Consider the following 17672-nt stretch of genomic DNA (forward strand, 5'->3'; position numbering starts at 1 on the left):
ACTGTTTACCCATTCATCAGGTGATACGCATTTGGGTTGTTTCTGTTTTTGGCTGTGATGAGTAATGTCGCCGTGAACACTCATGTGGTATTATTTATGTGGATATTTGTTTTCAGTTCTCTTACGTGTGTGCCCAGAGAGCAGAATTGCTGGGTAAGTCAGAAACGAAATGTTCAACTCTCTGAGGCCCTGCCAGGCTGTTTTCCAAAGTGGCCACGCTGTGTTACATCCTCACCAGCAAGGGCTGCGTGCTCCGCTTCCTCTGTGTCCTCTTTAGTGCTTGTTACGCTTTTTTTTTTATTATACCCTATTGTAGTGAGTGTGAAGCGGTTTCTCCTAGTGGTTTTGACTTGATTTCCCTTACAGCTAATGCTATTGAACATCATTACATTGTGCTTTATGGACATTTGTATATTTTCCTTGAAAAATACCTTTTCAGATACTTTATTAACCTTTTAATTGAGTTGCCTTTTTATTGTTGAGTTGTAGGGGTTTTTTTTCTTCATTTTGAGATACAAATTCCTTACCAGATAAGTGATTTGAAAAAATTTTCTCCTCTGTGTTGTTGTTTCACTTTCTGGATGGTGCCCTTTGAAGCAAAGTTTTAAATTTTGATGAACTGCAATTTGTCTCTGTTTTCTTTGTTTCTTGTGCTTTTGGGGTATTATTTAAACTCTGAGGTATTTTATTTAAGCTTTTATATATAAAATAACTTAATTCTTAGGACCGTTATAGGAGATGGGTGCAGTTGTTGTCCCCAGTCTATGGATAGGAGACTGAGATGCAGAAAATTTCACTGAAATATCAGTGTCACATCTACCTAGTGCTGTGGGATTTCAGACCCTCATGTTTGTCCCCAGCATTTGTGATCTTCACCACCATGCTCCACTACTGCCTGGAATCGTTAATGAAAATGACTTTCATTTTTTGATTTCTTGTTAGTTTGTTTTCTCATTGGGGACCTCATCTCCTTATTTTCCTTTCGGATATCAGTGTAGATTTATTTTAGGTCTCATGTAGTCAGAAGCATTGCTATCAGTTAACTTCTTTATTACTCACTCTCCAGTGATGATTGTTGCTAGTTGACCTAACCAAGTCATGCTTAAGTCTTTCCTGCTAATGACACTAAAAACAGTCATGACTTATAGAATGCTCAAAGAAAGTACTTGATTGATTTTATTTTGCTACCCAATCAAACCAATCAAGTAAAAACCCCAGTGTTGACACAGACTATAAGCCCTCCAGAATAGGATCACTGTCTTCCTTCTGTTTCATTTATTTGGTCACAGTGTCTGGATAGTGACTTGCTGTCCAGCAGTTTTGTGAGGATATGGTGCTCGTGAATCATTGTAAGGACAGAATTTTGACAACAGACTGTGTTGTTCATTTCACAAGGGAAAAGATAATATAGAAATACTGCTCAGATCTATTTTAAAATTAAGCTTGGAATTTTGAGAAGAATTCAAGAAACCATACAAAGCTCTTTTTCACTAATTTTAGATCTATCTTAGACACATATGGTTACATAGCAGAGTAAGTTATCAAGTACATTTGACAATAGGAGTGTAATATTGATTATTTGTTTTAGTTGAAATATTCTACCTGGGATAAAGTAATCAGTGCCCATAAATGAACAAATATGTTTGTATTTCTATGCAACATGGGAGCAGAGTTCATGTTTCTATATAATATGTATGACTGTGTGTTTTAATCTGTCTGTCAGTGTTTTTATAGTTTTTCAGCAATGTTGTAACTTCAGAATTCTTCTAACATATTCACTCCCGATACTACTGCAGTTTGTACTGTGTATCCTATCTTATGCATGGGATTCCACTGTCCCCTCACTGAGGAATTTCCTCTCCTATTGAGCTAGTAGCAGAGTTAAAGGAACAGTGATTTCAAGGCCTTTGCTCTCCACGTGTTCGCAGTTTCCTGTCAATCACGATTTTCTCTTTCTTGTGTTTTCATTGTGCAATTAGAATTTTTGAAAATAATTATTAATATGTTTCACCAGTCTTCCTAGAAATTTGATGTGTTTGTGCTTTTCAGTTTTCAATTTATGAAAATTGTAAATGCAGACTTGTTTTTAAGTGGTCCTTTTTCACTAGATATTTGTTTACCTCTTTATAGTTAAAATAATTTTCCCCAATGAATGAATCGGTGTGCATGTTTTAAAAGATACTTTAGTTTTTATTTTTCTTATTCTAACAGGTATATTCGTTGTACAGAATTTAGAAAATAAGGATAAACACAATAATACCTTAAAAATGGCCTCTAATCTCACTTGTAGATACAGTTGTAATGTTTGAAATTGAGAATTACAAGTCCTCTCACTTTGTTCTACTCTTTCAGGTACGTTTTGGTTACTGAGACCCTCGAATTCCCATATGAATTGTAGCAGAAGCTAGTCAGTTATTGCTGAGGAGCCCGCTGGGATTGTGATCAAGACCACGTTGTATGTGTGCTTCACTCTGGGGAGCACTGCCATCCCAAGAATATTGTCATGTGATCCAGGAATTTGCGTGGTTTGTCTTTCCAGGTATTTAGGTCTTCTTTAATTTATTTCAGCAATGTGTATGGTTTACATAGTATTATTTTACTTTAACTTTTGCCTTTATACTGAGGACAATTGTGCAAGGTACCAAGATTAGAATTGTATTATAGCCCCGCAACTTGCTGCCACCATGGACGCTGTGGTCTCTCTTTGCCCTTTGTAAAATCTCGCACAAAATAGGACCTAAGTAACTCTCTCTTGAAAGAATGATTATATGATTGCTGGATGACGCTTGAGAGTCCTTGTGATGATATCTTTTTCCCAGACTTTCCCCTCTTCTTAAATATGCCCTTTCTCTTCCTTTCCTCCAGCCTGGGTTTCAGCCTGCCTGTGGCATTGATTTTCCTTGTCTGTGGACTCTTCTTTTCACTAGTTCATGATAATGTTACATGTCGGCTGTGGAAACTTGCTAGATGTCAAGAAAGAGCAAATCCATTGCATGCTAGTATTTTTAGAGTGTGTTATTGAATTATCAATTGAAATTAAATCAGGCTGACCCATTGAGCCATCCCCTGAGCTCTTTTTGCCTTCCTACAGGTGATACTGCTCTCGTTGCTGCATGTGCCCTTCCCCCAGACTTAGTTTTGGAGTTGAGTAAATCACCATCACTGGAGCCCTCTCTTTAAAAGATGAAGAGAACATTTGCTCCTTCTCCCTGCTTGGGGACTTGGATGAGATGAGGTAACAGATAAAGAATGAAGCCCCACCTCATTCTGACCACTGCTCTTTCCGTTCATTTCTCCAGGGGAAGAGTACAATTCAAAAATATAAAGATTGTGAGCTAATGAAGTATACAAGACAACCGATCATTTATTAAATACACTTTCATGCCAGAAACAAATGTATTATACACACAAAAAGCACATAAATTACGGTAGTACTGTGGTTACAAACGTGGGCCGAGTTCGAGTCCTGCTCTGGAGTGACAAGTCCTGTGAAATGGAGAACTTGTAGGTCGGCTTAGCCTCTCCCGGACTTTTTTCTTTCCTGCAGAGACAGGGCTCGCTAGTCATCCCTCCCCCGTAGAGGTGCTGTGGGTTGTAAACGACGCGCGTGGGCAGGCCAAGCACAGCTGCTCGTTCCTCGTAAGTGCAGGATAGCACAGCTTTTGCGGTTACGGCTTTATGATCGCACCGTGTAGACCCTCAGTGCTCTGAAGGGATGTCTTGCGGATTGGAGATGGGATTCTCACTTCTGTAAATACCCAAAGATTGTGTTATTGAGCCTTGCTGATATAAATCTATTCTTTAGAAAGTACATAATGTAGATATATTTTTCAAACATGCATGCTTTTTTTCTTTTATTATTTATACTTCTACCCTCTCATCACGTGGTGTGACTTTTGATGGAATCCAGGAAACAGTCCTAAGCCACCTGCCTCTTCACACTTCTTCGTGATGGTTTTCTTCCTTGACTAGAAGAGGGTTTTGCATAGGAAATTTTGTTTGCTCCCCTTCTCTTGGAGTCTCCCTGTTTGTCTGCCCATCTCTCACCTGTCCATCTGTCCATTTCTCTACCCACTCATTCTTCTGACTTGTTCCAAGAAGCACTTCAGGCAGCTTACAGAAGAACAGATACCAAATAAACAGGTGAGAAAATGGGGCCAAGTTCACAAATTGAGGCTCGGAGTTGAGCCTGTGTGAGAGTTGCAGGCGTGAGACACACGCCTCTGCCTTGTGACTTATAAGATAGACAGCATCAATGTTCCTGAGGCTCCCAGCACACACAGGGAAGCAGGGTTTGTGGGAGGTGCTCACTGGCTGTGAAATAAATAAGTGGCTTAGGAGAAGCCCAGCCTTTCCAAATACTAAGACTTAGGAGAATATTTTGAGTGTCTTCCAAAATCTGAGTATTGCATCTTTTCTTTTTCAGAGTTTTATGTATAGTTGGTTAACATTCTATAACTGGAAATTTCTCCAAAACTGCTGCCCACGTTAGTCCCATGACTCGGGAATGGGGTGGTTCTGCTCATTGACGGGTGTTGGCCAGAAACGGAAAATGACAGCCTCCAAGGAGCCTGGGATTAAGCAGTTATGTTTTGTCAGTGCTGTAGATTTCAGAAAATGCTTTTACCGTTTCTCTCCATCTGAGGAAGCAGCGTGCTCTCTTCCCAGCATCAGGAGTTCAGGGTCTCGGGATGGTGGGGGCTGACTGCACTGCCGTAAAGACAGCTGAGCTAGTCACTGCATGTGTGGTGCTTTCACGTAGTGCATTTCATGTTTTTTAAAAGGTTTCAACATGTAGTTAATTAACTGAGTTAATTAACATTTAATAAATATGAGGCTTTTTTGAAAAGACAGTTATAGGCAGAATATAAGTTGTGAACACTTTAAAAATGGCTTCATTAGTGAAATTTCAGTAAGGAAGATTCAGTTTATCTTATTTACGCCTCTCTTTAAAAGTAACAAAGAAACAAGACAGAAAAAGCAGAGGATTACTTCTGTTCTTCCTCTCGGCTTGCAGGTGCCCTCACCTCCAGTGGCATCCATCCAGACACCAGCACTGACACTGGCCGTGCTCAGAAATGCCTCAGCCCTGAAGACACAACTGACAAATGGAAGGGAGCCGCGTCCTGTTACAGCGGGTGCTCTCACTTTGTGGGTCCTTATGTAACTGCGTGGTGTTATTCAGGATCGCCCTTTCTACACTGTGTGACGCTGCTGCGGTGTCTCCTAGTTATTTGTTTCTGTAACTACTCATGTATTTTTTCCAATGTGTGGTACTAGACATCTAAAAATGCATTTTTCAGATGAAAAATAATGTGTATTTAATATAAAAGTCTGAAAAAAGAGTCAAAAGGGTCTATCCTGGTCCCAGTACTCAAAGATAATAATTAACACTTTAACATCTATTTTCTGTTCTTTTCATCAGTGTGTATCAGCTCTGTCATAAAAACCAGTGAGCACTGTGTGCCTGTTTACTGTGTGGAGACCTCCATTTTCCATTCGGCTTATTACACATTTTTCTACAATATTCTATCTCCCCTGACATGATTTTTAATGACCAGTATAGCATTCTGTTTTGTGGAGGCATCGTCCATTTTACTTTGTACTTAAGTAAACTTTTAAATTCCAAGTATACTTAATTGAAATTCTGAAAAGAGAACTGTGGTGGTACCGAAAGTCCCCTACTTCCCTTCCCCTTTTTTCCTGAGAGTAAAAGCTGCTGACAATGTGGAGTATATATTTCATGACCTTTATGCCTTTCTCATATATATATACACACATACATACACGTATATGAGAAATCTATGTATATGTGTGTGTATATATGCTTTATTGAAAAATAAGGCCATACTATATGTTTTCTGCAGCTCGGTTTATTCACTAACGTATATATCATAGACCTCCTCCCACTCCAGACTCACCCGGTCCTTTCAGATAGAGTAAAGGGGTCTCCTGATGTGCAGGTTTGGTCTCTTGTGTAACGACACCTTTTGTGGGAGAGTACTGTGGACAAGGCCTTGGACCACGCTGAAACGCTGCAACTTTAGTGCCCACAGCTCTCCGTGATTTACCGCATCATTGTCTTGATGGTGAACACTTAAGTTTTCTCCATTTTCCACTGTCAGAAAGGGTGTTTGACTGGCATCCTTCTTGTACAAACATTCCTGTGATCTTGTATGAGTATTCCTTTAGCTAAGGTTTCTGGAAATTTAGTCCTTGGATGTGACAACTTCATACATCACAGGATGCTTTCAAGTGAATCTTGAAATTCCTTCTCCTGTGGGGCATGAAAAGATGTAGAATAACTTATGTAACCAATTCTCTATCGCTGGATATGATTTCACTTCAGCATTTCTTCCCACCATTGTAAACAGTGCTGTGCAAATGTTCTGATGAGTACATCTTTTTGAACTGATTTTTTCTAAATGTAACGATTCCTAAAAGTGGAGTTCAGCCTGTGTGCACACACGTTTTTCAGAGTTTACATATCCATTGACATGTCATCCTCCAAAAGATCGCTCACAGTTTGTTGTCTCAAAGATGGACACTAGCTATAATATCTTTTAAACATATTTGCCAATATGACGAGCAAAATGATTTTCATTATTTTAGTTTGCACTTGATGACCAGTGAGGTTTTGAGCATTTTTCACTCATTAGCCATCTGACTTTTAAAAAGTGAATGATCCCTTTTGTCCTTTGCAAACATTTAAGTGGGGGAGCTTCTTGCTGCTTTGTGACAGCTCAATGTGTATTATGAACATTAACCCCTTGTCTTCATCAACATGTATCAGAGAGCTTTTACTTGTCATTTCTTGCCTTTCATTTTGTTCAGTAGTTTCATTATTGTTGTGGCCCAAAATAATCTTAAGATAGTAAATGTCTTCTTTTTGGGTTTTATTCTTAGAAATGCTTTCTTATAATGGTATAAATTTCTTCTGTAGGTTTTTTTAATCTCTAAGATGGAGATGATAATGGTACTTGTTACAGTGAGGAGAAGCTGAATTGATATGAGCAAAGAGTTGTATTTGCTCTTATTAGTACTTTCTAATATTTACATCATTTTCTGTAATTTTTCTTGTGGTCATTTTGACGGGAATAGAATTTGTTTTTTCCAGGTATTCTCTGATTGTAACAAGACAATTATTAAATTCATACTTTGCTTTTTAATTTGAAATCCCACCTGTAAAAAATACTTATGTATACTAGAGTCTCTTTTTGAGCTCATGATTTATTTCTGTCAATCTTACTTTGTTACTCTAGCACTATATCTTACATATTGTAAAAATTTATTTAATATATTACAGTGTGAATTTTTTGATTCTTTTTTCGATCCCTAAATTTCTTGGCTTGTATTATGACTTTATTATTCCTGAAGAATTCTAATATAATTTTTTCAAGTTAAAAAAAAGATAAGTGTTGTCATGGGATTTTTTAGTAATTTTGAATTATCTTTAGGAGAACGTACATCTTTAAAACTGCTCTCCTCCATACAAAAGGTTGATGTCTCTACTTTCACACTTTTACTTTACCCCTCAGTACAGTCCTGTACTTTCTCCATGTACAACATTGGCATTGTTTTTGAGTTTATTCCAGATTATTGTTGATGTTTTTGTTAATTTTTTAAGTGAGAAATTTTTGCTATTATATTTTTTAACTGTTAAAACTGACACCTAGGAAGGCAGATTCGGTTTGTAAATACTCACTTTGTAACTTCTCATTTAAAATTGTAAGTATTAAGTACTTGTTACAGAATCCTTTCTTTTCTGTTTTTAAAAATTTGTTTCCAAGATTCTCAAAATGGTCATAGCTAAGTAGTATAGGTGGGGAGACAGATGGAGAGAGGTAGTGTGGCTCATGTACAAACTGTGAGCACTTTCATGGCTGCCTTTATGCTGGAAAAGCTGATAAACAGTCCAGCTTAAACCAGGGTGGCTTTGTATGCACTTGAAATCCAGCTTTCCTGCCTGTATGGTGAAGCCTGGTAGGCGTGGCAGGTAGATGATCAAGGTCGAATGGAGGTTATTGGCTGCACAGAGCACTGTGTCTGAGAATTGGAGACCATCGCCATGGGAAATGCTTGGTGCCAGGAACAATGCAGAGGAGCTGGGGAACCTTGTGTTAAGGATTTTCCAGCCCTGGGAGTGGGAATATCAGACTCTGCATTCAGATCTGAGTTTGAATTCATCCTCTTTAGTTTACTTGTCCTCTGACTTTTGTCAAGCTATATACCGTCTTTCACTTCCTGTTTTCTTGTCTCTCAAATTAGGAGAATTACATCCTGCTGCTAGAGTGTTTGATCAGGTTAAATAATTTGTGTCTATAAGATGTCACATACAGTCACAAGCTCAGTGAGAAATGGGCTGTCGCTTGTTCTTCTGCAGCTCAGTGCTTGACAAGACATGGGGGAAAGCCAGTCCCTAATTTGTGTGTGATGCAAGTAGGAACAAAATTAATGTCTTGCCTTTCCCTAGCAGTATTCTTACAGCTTTGCTTCATTTACTTCTTTCCTCCTTTCCTTTCCCCTTTCCCATCCTCCACCAAAAGAGCCTCTCAGAAAAATAGATTCAAATTACTTTAAAGGTTGGCTCATCCTCATGAAATGATAGTATCATAAAAAAAACTGTGCAAATCCCAGAATATATTTTATATGATTTACACACACACATGTGCGTGCAAACACACACACACACACAATCAGTCTACCTCCCACTTACAGAGGGAGAAGGTCCACTTTTTCTGAGTTTTCATTCACAGAGAGTGAGAACAATGTCTCTTACACAGACTTTCACCAGGCTTCGTGCATGGTGTTTTTAATTGAATTTCTGTTTGTGGTCATAGATATAGTCTCCTAATAGAAGAGAGAAAGTGGAGACATAGACATTCTGCTGAGATATTGGTGTCATCATATTTTAGTTGTAAAGGACTTAAGACAGCATAGAGTCGCAACATTTTATGGGTGAGAATCCATGATGTTGTAAGTTAGACAAGAACCTGGGTCTTCTGCCATCTTGTCCACGCGGGTGAAGAGGCAACTGGGCAGGGGATAGTAGGGATCCTTCCTGCTTCACTTCCATGTTCTTGCTAGTTTTCATTTCAGCTGCCTTTAGTTTATGTTCATGAGGCCACTCATGGGAAGGTCACTCTGTCCTGATAGATTGAGTTTCTTATCAGCGAAAAGCTCTGGACCCACTCATATTTCCCAGAGTTTTCTGCTGACCTGCTGACACTTTATATAATTGAGACCTAAGAAACTACTGAATATAAAATCCTTATTGTTATCGTTTCCCCTCGAGTTCCATAGGAATGGGGTGCTGTCTCAGGCTGTCTAAAGCCAGATCTGAACAAAGATAGGGTGATGGGCTGTGCTGCTGGACCTACACAGTCGAAGGGGATTTCCACCTTAGCTTTATAATCAGGCAGATTAGTTCAAATCTTGCCTTTACCAATTATTATCTTTGTGTCTTGGGGGAGAAACTGTACTTTTTTGTGTCCAAATTTGTTTATCTGTAAATAAGTTCAGTATTTATTTTAAGGTTTCTGTTTTAGAATTGAATGAGCTAATTCATTCATTTATACCTAAAATAGCGATCGCATGGTTCTATGCTGGTGCCTTGGTAGTTGATTACTAAGGGAATCGGCAGTGAGAATGGGGGTGGGGGACCCCTGGATAATAGAGCTTATATTCCAGGATATGCTTGTAAAAGACTGGATGTGCAGTAGATTTTTAGTAAATATCTACTCCTTTCCTAATCTGCATTGATTGTTTATATATCTTTATACAAACATATTAACAAGTTTTATTGCAATTTAAATATTTTTGTAGTATTTACATTATGTAGCTATAAAAATACATGAGATAAAATGATTTGACTTTTATTTTCTTTTCAATAAGCAAAACAAAATAAAATAGAAAAGAAAAAAGTCTTGAGGGAGTAGAAATAATTTTATTTCTGTGGAATCAATTCCGTATAATAGGTCTTTGTCATGTTGTTAAACAGCATATAAAATTGATAGGTTGTGACATACTGGAAATGAGGAAACAGTGGAGACATACTACCTCTAATGCAGTCATTTTGTTACCAAGTCCAAACTCGTTCTGCTTGCTGCATGACAGGCCAATAAATGGGGAGATGAGATGTTGGAGTAAGGAATAGTGACTTCATTTGAAAATCTGGCAGACCCAGAAAATGGCATATTGATATCCAGTAGAACTCTCTTCCCCAAAGCAGAATTCAGTCTCCTTTTATACTAAAAAGCGGCGGGGATGTGGTTGGTTGTTGCAAACTTCTCGCTGTACGAATTGTTTGTCCTTGGAATCCTTTGTTCCTGCAGCTGTCCATGGTGGGTCAAATTAAGGTGCCCCCGTAAAACCTCCAAATGAAAGAAAGGTTATTATCTATTTTGCAACTTGCCATCTGTACATAAGTGTAGAAGAGCTAATATCCTTAAAGATCAGAGCCCGGAGAATAGGCTGTCCTGGATATTTCAGGCTAAAGGCAACTTTTTTTTACAAAAGGTGCAGAGATAGCAAGTCGGAGCCTAGAAAACAAGGTACAGGTTTAAAGCCAAACGAACACATCTAACATGGAGTCAAATTTGTTCTTTTCTTTTACAATTTCTTTTTCTAACTCATAAATAATTTTAGTAAGAAACATGAGAAATTTTTTTTATTTTTGTTTCTTAATAACGGATTACAACTACACTTTAGTGAGCAGGGATGCTGTGCGTGCCTTGGGGTCACAGCAAACTCTTGTTGGGGGTGGTCGACCCTGTAACATACCGGATGTCCCGTGAGTGTTGGTGAGGGTCCCCCTAACCAGGGGCTCTCTTCGGGAACCACCATATGGGCATTGACCTCTGGAGACCTCTTTTTCAGCTGCAGGAAATTTTTTCAGATTTTGTGATGGAAAAATCTCTCCAGCTGCAGATAATCAGGGAATAAAGGAAGAGGAAAAGGGCTTGAAGTAGAGTAGAAGAGAAGGACAGAATATCAGGGAACGTGGGGGCTTGGCAGCGGGGCCTCGGGAGAGAGAGGAGCAGAGGTGTGGAGGGTCCCGGCTACGGAACTAGCTCCTGCACCTTTCCCCGCACCCAAGCCACACAGCTTTTAATTGGGCCCAGGACTCCCTCCTGTCTGGATGTCACCCTGGGCAGAACTTTGAGAATCGAAGCTAAGGGGTGGTCAACACTCACCTAGGGGGTCACTGAGGACTTTGCTCAAGTCCACATTGACTTTTCCAGTCATGTGCCTTCACCTGTTCTTTATCTCAGGATCTGAGAAGCAGGAGCAAGGAACTCATGGAGAGATCCAGGAAGATATCTGACTGTGTTAAGAGACGACAGTCACAGTGACACGTGGAGCGAAGACACTTGCAGTAAAGTAAAATAACTTCACAACTATTGCATCAGAGCTGCAAGTGTGAGAGAACCTAAGCCTGTCTCAGAGTGCAGGGGACAAGAGAAAAGGAATGGTAAAATTACCACTGACATTTGAAATTTTGTTAAAAAGAATGCTACTGTTAATTGTATCACTTGAATGTATGCAGGTGTTTTTCTATGAGCATTCATAGGTTCACAAAACCCCACCAGCCACTCTTGCTCCCATCTGGTGTGGGCTTTCTCAAGCACAGTGCCCTTCCTGCTTGGGTGGGCCACGCTGCTGGTCCTCGCCTGGGGCCGGACTGCTACAGGACACTGAGTCCCCGAGGCACGACCTGGGATACATGACAGGAACATCTCTGCTCTTGGCTGAGGGCCTCCGTTTCCCCCTGCAGTGTAAGAATGCCGGTGACTCAGTTAGAAGCATGCATCCAAGCCATCCTTCCGTGTCATCACCATCTAGAAGCGGTGCCTGAATATTCTGAATTTCTGCAGAATGTTGTTTGCAATCACCTTGAACAAGTGAGTGTGTGTCCTCTTTCAAGTGGAGGAATTACTGCCGTTTTCCTGGAACTTACTCACCACTAGTCCATCTGAATTTTCTGTGCTAGGATTCAGTATAGCCTGCTAATAACTCTGCAGTCAGATCTTGAAACCCTGATGAAGAGGATTATTTATTTTCTTTCCTTATATGATAGTATTTTACTTTCAAAATTCTGAGTTTTCTGTTCTTGGAGGAATTTTTTTGGGGTTTGGAGAAACAACTTTGCTCTTACCATCTTTGTGACCTGTTGCTATATGCATCTCACCTGTCTTCTGTCACTTGTGAGGCGGTTCCATTTGTGACCCTGTCCGGGTTATTCATGTTATAAAACATAAAATCTGTAAAAGTACAGAACCCTTTTACTCCGAAGACATTCCACAAATACTCCTTTAATCTGGGTGTGGTTTTAACAAGACACAAACATTAGAACATATACTTGCAGGTTGCCAGTGCAAAATCCCCAAATGAATAGTCTAGCTCAACATCTAAAATCTTTCTTATCTACCTTGGATATGTATGGATAAGTGAAGCAGTTTGCTAAGAACCCAAGACCAGGTTTAGGATACAGGCTGATGTAGCTCAGCGGGTCCTCCCAAGCTGATGCTCTGCCAGAGAGTGGGGTTGAGGGGAGAGGGCGTGCCCTGCCCTCCATGAGCTGACAGTTTCATGGCAAACACCTTCACAAGGTGAAGAAATTGGGGTTTCTTCTATGAACAGTGGGTCTGAAAAGAGCCCAAAAAGCATGGGAGTGACACAATCCCATTTGTCTCAAGTAGGGGAGAGTGGCTGTGGGGCCACTTGGGAGACTCGTGAGTCCAGGTGGGCAGTGTTGGTGGCTTCCACTTGAGCGGTAGGATAGTGGGTAAAAGCGAACAGATTGAAGGCATGTTTAGATGGTAAAAAGAAAGATTTAAAGCTGTCTGTGAAGGTAGGATGGAGTAAGGCCCAGGTTTCTGGGTGGATTAATGAGTTAAATGATGGTCCTGCTGTGTTCTGAGGAGGGAAAGCTGCAGAGGGATTTCTGGGGGAAAACTGATGAGTTCAGATGTGGGTAAAGTGAAAGGTTGTTAGTTGTGTGGTCTGGGATCTCAGGTGAGAGCCAGTAGTGAGTAGGGAGAGGGGAGAGAGACTTTCAAATAATTTTATCTTGTGAACATACATATAAGGATGAGTAATGACACACTTAACCCCTCTATATTCTGTATTTAAAACCCAGTAACATTTTGTTATATTGGTTGCAGGGGTTCTTAATTTTTTAATACAAATAAAATAAATAGAAACAAAATAGTGGAGTTAATGAATATCTTAGAGTTGATGTGTGTCCTTGTATGTATTTTGATTTCTCATCTTTATAAACATAATCTACAAAAAGTTAACTTGCTTAGAATAAGAGTTAAACACAGGGACATGACACACTCTGTTGGGGGTTGAAGGTGATATCTTTGGCAAATTATATAGCCTCTTTTTGCCTTTGTTGCATCTTCTGTGAATGCCCCCGTGCCCCTCATCACAGCTGATTTCCTAGACTAGAAGTTGGGAGGGAGGCTGCTGAAGGGAGTAAGAGGTGGCAACTGCTAGGAACAAAGAAGACAAAGACAAAAACAGATTAAAGCCGAGAAACTGAGTCCTAATACCCTCAAAGGAAAAATAATCCCGCAGTGTTTTGAGCCACTTATTGTAAGGGAAACAAAATCACGTGGATCCAAATCTCTTGAGCATATGTATATTGTGGGTGGGAGGGTATCATCAGAAAAGGGTTGAGAAGAGGCTTTTTGGTTTCCCTTAACGTTTTCAGTAAGAATGGGGTGCAGAAGCAAAAACCACCCGCTACACAGTAGAAGGTGTTGTTTTGTGCGAAACTGACCAAAGTTTGGAAACCAGTCATCAGTGGTGCTGGGAAATGAAGAGGCTTCTGGATTGGGTGGGGCACTTGCTGTGACTTCCAGGTGACCTGCTGGCTGGGGACTGTGAGGCGGGCAGTAGGTTTGCAGTGTGACCTGGGCATAATCCCTGGCTCTGAGGCTGCTGGTCTGACTAGCAGACCTGGGCAGATGCAGTCCTATTGGGGCATCTCGCGATGTGGCCTGGGACACCTGCCATGCTGAGGGCGAGAGGAGGGATCCCCTAAGGGGGTGTCCCTGTGAAGAGTAGAAACGTCCTCCTGCAGGGGAGGAAGAGCCTCTGAGCAGCGGGCCGGATGCACAGGCAAGAGCAGCCTGAGCACGGAGATTTCGGGGACCTGGAAGTCATAAAGTGGCCCGAACAGCCTTGTTCCTGAGAAACTGGAGGGAAAAGATGCTGCAAATGCAGGCTAATTTCAGACCCTGTGGTGGGTCATGAGTGATAGGAAAGAACTGGTCAGGCAGGCACGAAAGAACCCTGTGGTTGTCCCAGTTGGGGCGTCACACCAGAGGGAGGAGCAGAGTTATAGACTTTGTCACTTTTTATCTGTGTGACTTTGAACAATAACACCCCACCTCTCTCTCTATATATCTTCATCTGTAAAGTGACAGAGTGACAACTCGTGTCATCAGAAGGCTTAGTTTAGCTCTGATCCTCATTGTCCAGTCCTGTCAGTGCTGCCCTGCAAGGTTCTGCAGTGGGTGCTCTTACCCTGAGATGGGAGGGCGTAGAATGGCATTGTAGCACCCGAGGGCAGGAAGGGGTTGCTTTAAAAGCAGACATGTAGCCTCCTGCAGCTGCAGACCTACAGGCAGTTTGGTTTATGGTCGTGGAGAGGACTTTGGAGGTCTTAGCATCGTCTTAAGACTTGTTTTCCCTTGGGGACCTGATTTGCCTTTGCAGATTAATGTTGAAGATTTGGGCTTCTGGCAAAGCTGTTTTCAGAGATGGGCATATATGTAACATATAGTATAAAATGAAAGGTTTTATTTAATATTTGGGACTTTGTAGCTGTAGGGAACAGCTCTGTTGGCCTGGTTTCCACGGAGGACACTAGCAGTCGTCAGAGCGTGTGGGAGGGCAGGCAGCCTGCAGTGCTGCTGCAGGGGTTCTCCCCAGCAGGACGCTCTGCTGAGTTGACTCTTCTCTGAGTTTGGTTGCCAGAGGAGCAGACAGTAAAGTAATGAGTTCTGGTGGGATTGTATAATGACAGGAAGAAAGAGGGAGCCGTAGTTCTTAGGGACTACTACACTCTTTTGGTTCCTGATCCAGTGTGTCCCATTACACAATTGATGAGTTGTGTGTATTCTGGTACTTGATTGAAATAAACGTGCAGCCTGAATATTAAGAGTTATGTTTTATTTGTCAGAAGGACTCGAGCCAGGATGACCGCCTCTCAGAACACTCTGAGGGACTGCTCGCAAGAGTAGGGGAGAAGCTAGGATTATATAGGAGCTTTACAACAAAGACCAGGTAGTCAGAACAATAAAACATTGCTTGTTATCTAAAGAAAGCCAGGTATCTCAAGTTCATGAATTTAATGCTTTTCAATATATGGGAGGAAGCCAACATTTGGGCTGACTGAATATATACTTTAGACAAGCACCTAGCTATCTAGGGCCAGTAATCTGTCCTTTCTTATTCTGAGTCTGCTCAGAGGGCACCGTTGTGAATGGCTGCAGGCCTGTCTTCACTGGGGGGTGGCGGCAGCCGCTGATGACTTGTTTTCAGCATTCTTTGTTTAGTGACATGGTTGCAATATTTTCATTCAATTTGTAGTGTTTTCATTCACAGAAAATTATGGTATTACCCTGATTATGGATAATCTGGAAGCTTGGAATGGAACCGAGATGGAATTACTGCAGGTAACTTCTACTTTAATAAGCCATGTGTAAACATGAACACGGAGGAAGCATACAAAAGGATTCGGTGGTGAATGGGAAGGGTTTCTGCACGTTACAGGAGAAGGCAAGGCAGAATTCTTCTTCTTTGTGGGAAGGTATGTGAGTCCAACTTTCCTTTCTGAAGTGCTTTCTGAGAACTGTTTATGGTAATGAACCAACATTGACAAACGGTGACACACATTGCATTTAAGAGCTGGCTGGCTTCAACTTGGGTATTGGACAGGTGGAATTCATAGGCAGTGGTCAGGTGGATGGGACAGAGATGGAGCCCAGGCCTGGGCCCATATTCAGGTTGAAATCGCCATTTACTCACCATAGCGCCTTGGACTTGAATGTAACCTCTCTTAAACTGATGGTGAGTCTGTGAAAAGGGCATGATAATATTCGTTACTTCCTGGGCTTGTTGTAAGTTCTGAAGATTATTATAGCACACATGAAGCACTTAACACACTGACACTTAGCAGTGTACACTTTGTTCGACCACCACGCTTGGTGTGTGTCAGAGCCTTAAAGGCAGCATGTGTCTGTTTAGGATGCACTGGTAGCCCCTTGGCTACTTTGTGAATTTGGTGATTTCCTTTAATACTTGTAACTCTGTGTGCCATGGGCAGTTATTTTTATGGACAGATGAGGAATCTCAGGGTAAAAAAGACTGTGTAATTTGCCCAAAGTCAGACCATAATTTTGTGTGCAGGGGCCTCGGTTCAGCATGGGCTCCTGGGCCTTCTGCTCTCTCCGTTCAGCACCAGAGCCAGATGTGGGCTCGGCTGTTTCCCAGCCCAGAATATCCGGCAGGCCACAAGACACACCTGGTCCTGTGCTGCTTGAGCAAAATCTCCGGAGGAGAGGCAGTTACAAAAGGGATAAACATAAAAACAGACGACAGCAAATTGTGATCAGCTCTGAGAAGGAAAGGAACACGTCTGGCTGTGCAGAGCTGGGAGCTTTCCCATCGGGGCTGCTCTGGGGGCGCTCATCTCAGCTAAACAAGCTGTGCTGCTGCACCAAGGCAGGAAGGCAGGGCGCGTGTGGCCAGGTAGACAGGGCCTCGTTGATCGTACTCATTCCCTATTAAGTGGCAGGTGTCACAGGCACTTAACTAATAAACAGATGTTGGCCAGAATCATCACGCATTTTGCTTGGTAGTTTTATGGGCGCCAACTTTGAGAGGAGGTCATTGAAGCTGGGGAGTTTGCTGCATGCCCGTGATTACCATGGAAATACCCCCACTGGTCTTTCAACCTAGACTGGTGTGGCTGTCATGTCCCAGCCCTGTGAATGGCATCGTGCAGCTTCTCCCAAGTGGCCCAAATGACTGACATGGATATGCTTAATTCGTAGGAAATGGTATGTGGCAATAAGAGAAAAAGGTAGTAAGAAATTGGAAAACTAGAAAATAACCAATTCTTCCCCTGCTGGGGGACCGTACCCTGTGTCTCTCACCCCACTCACTGCCTGTCACCTCCTCCCTGCCGACTCCGTGTTCAGAAGCCACTCTGAGCCTTTGAAGAACATTTTGCCTCATGACACTGTTGACTAAGACCTGCGACCTCTCTGTCCCTGGTTAACTCTCTATTCAAAGCCATTTAAATTTCTTGCAGGCTCCTCCACTCAAATGTAAGAATAGCCCCTTTAAACTTCTTGATGCAGCTCCTTAATGAAGATCTTGGGAAGGAAACCTAGCCAAAACCTGGGAGGTATTCACAGAGTGAATGTAACCTGAGCATTTTTTGACGTTCAGAATCAGAGCGGTGGGAGACACAGGAAGGCCTTTTTAAGTTAGCAAGTGGAAAGAGAAAGGACTCAGGATGTTTGAGACTGAAACATCTCGGTCCCAGCCAGCAAGGCACCTGCGTTCAGGATGGTGTGTGGGGAGTGCAGAGTTCTCAAAAAGAAAGAAGTGGTGGGATGGCAGGGAGGACATTTAGGTACTTAACTGGG

At 41.6% G+C, this 17672-nt stretch overlaps 1 protein-coding gene across 4 annotated transcripts in view; it reads left to right on the forward strand.

Annotated features, from left to right (window-relative positions):
• The window catches only part of LOC140693124 (uncharacterized), an 843637-nt gene that overhangs the window by 494060 nt on the left and 331905 nt on the right, over positions 1 to 17672 (forward strand). The window contains exon 3 of one of the 4 annotated variants that reach the window (XR_012068803.1): positions 3092 to 3235. The exons of 1 other annotated variant lie outside the window; for it this stretch is intronic. The gene's annotated coding sequence lies outside the window, so the exon portion shown is untranslated. Of the gene's footprint in view, positions 1 to 2352; positions 2540 to 3091; positions 3236 to 5017; positions 5139 to 17672 lie in introns of all 4 variants that reach the window. 2 more of the 4 variants (XR_012068808.1, XR_012068809.1) reach the window with 2 other exon arrangements.

Source organism: Vicugna pacos, unplaced genomic scaffold (genome assembly GCF_048564905.1).
Source record: "Vicugna pacos unplaced genomic scaffold, VicPac4 scaffold_19, whole genome shotgun sequence".
Classification (NCBI taxonomy): Eukaryota; Metazoa; Chordata; class Mammalia; order Artiodactyla; family Camelidae; genus Vicugna; species Vicugna pacos.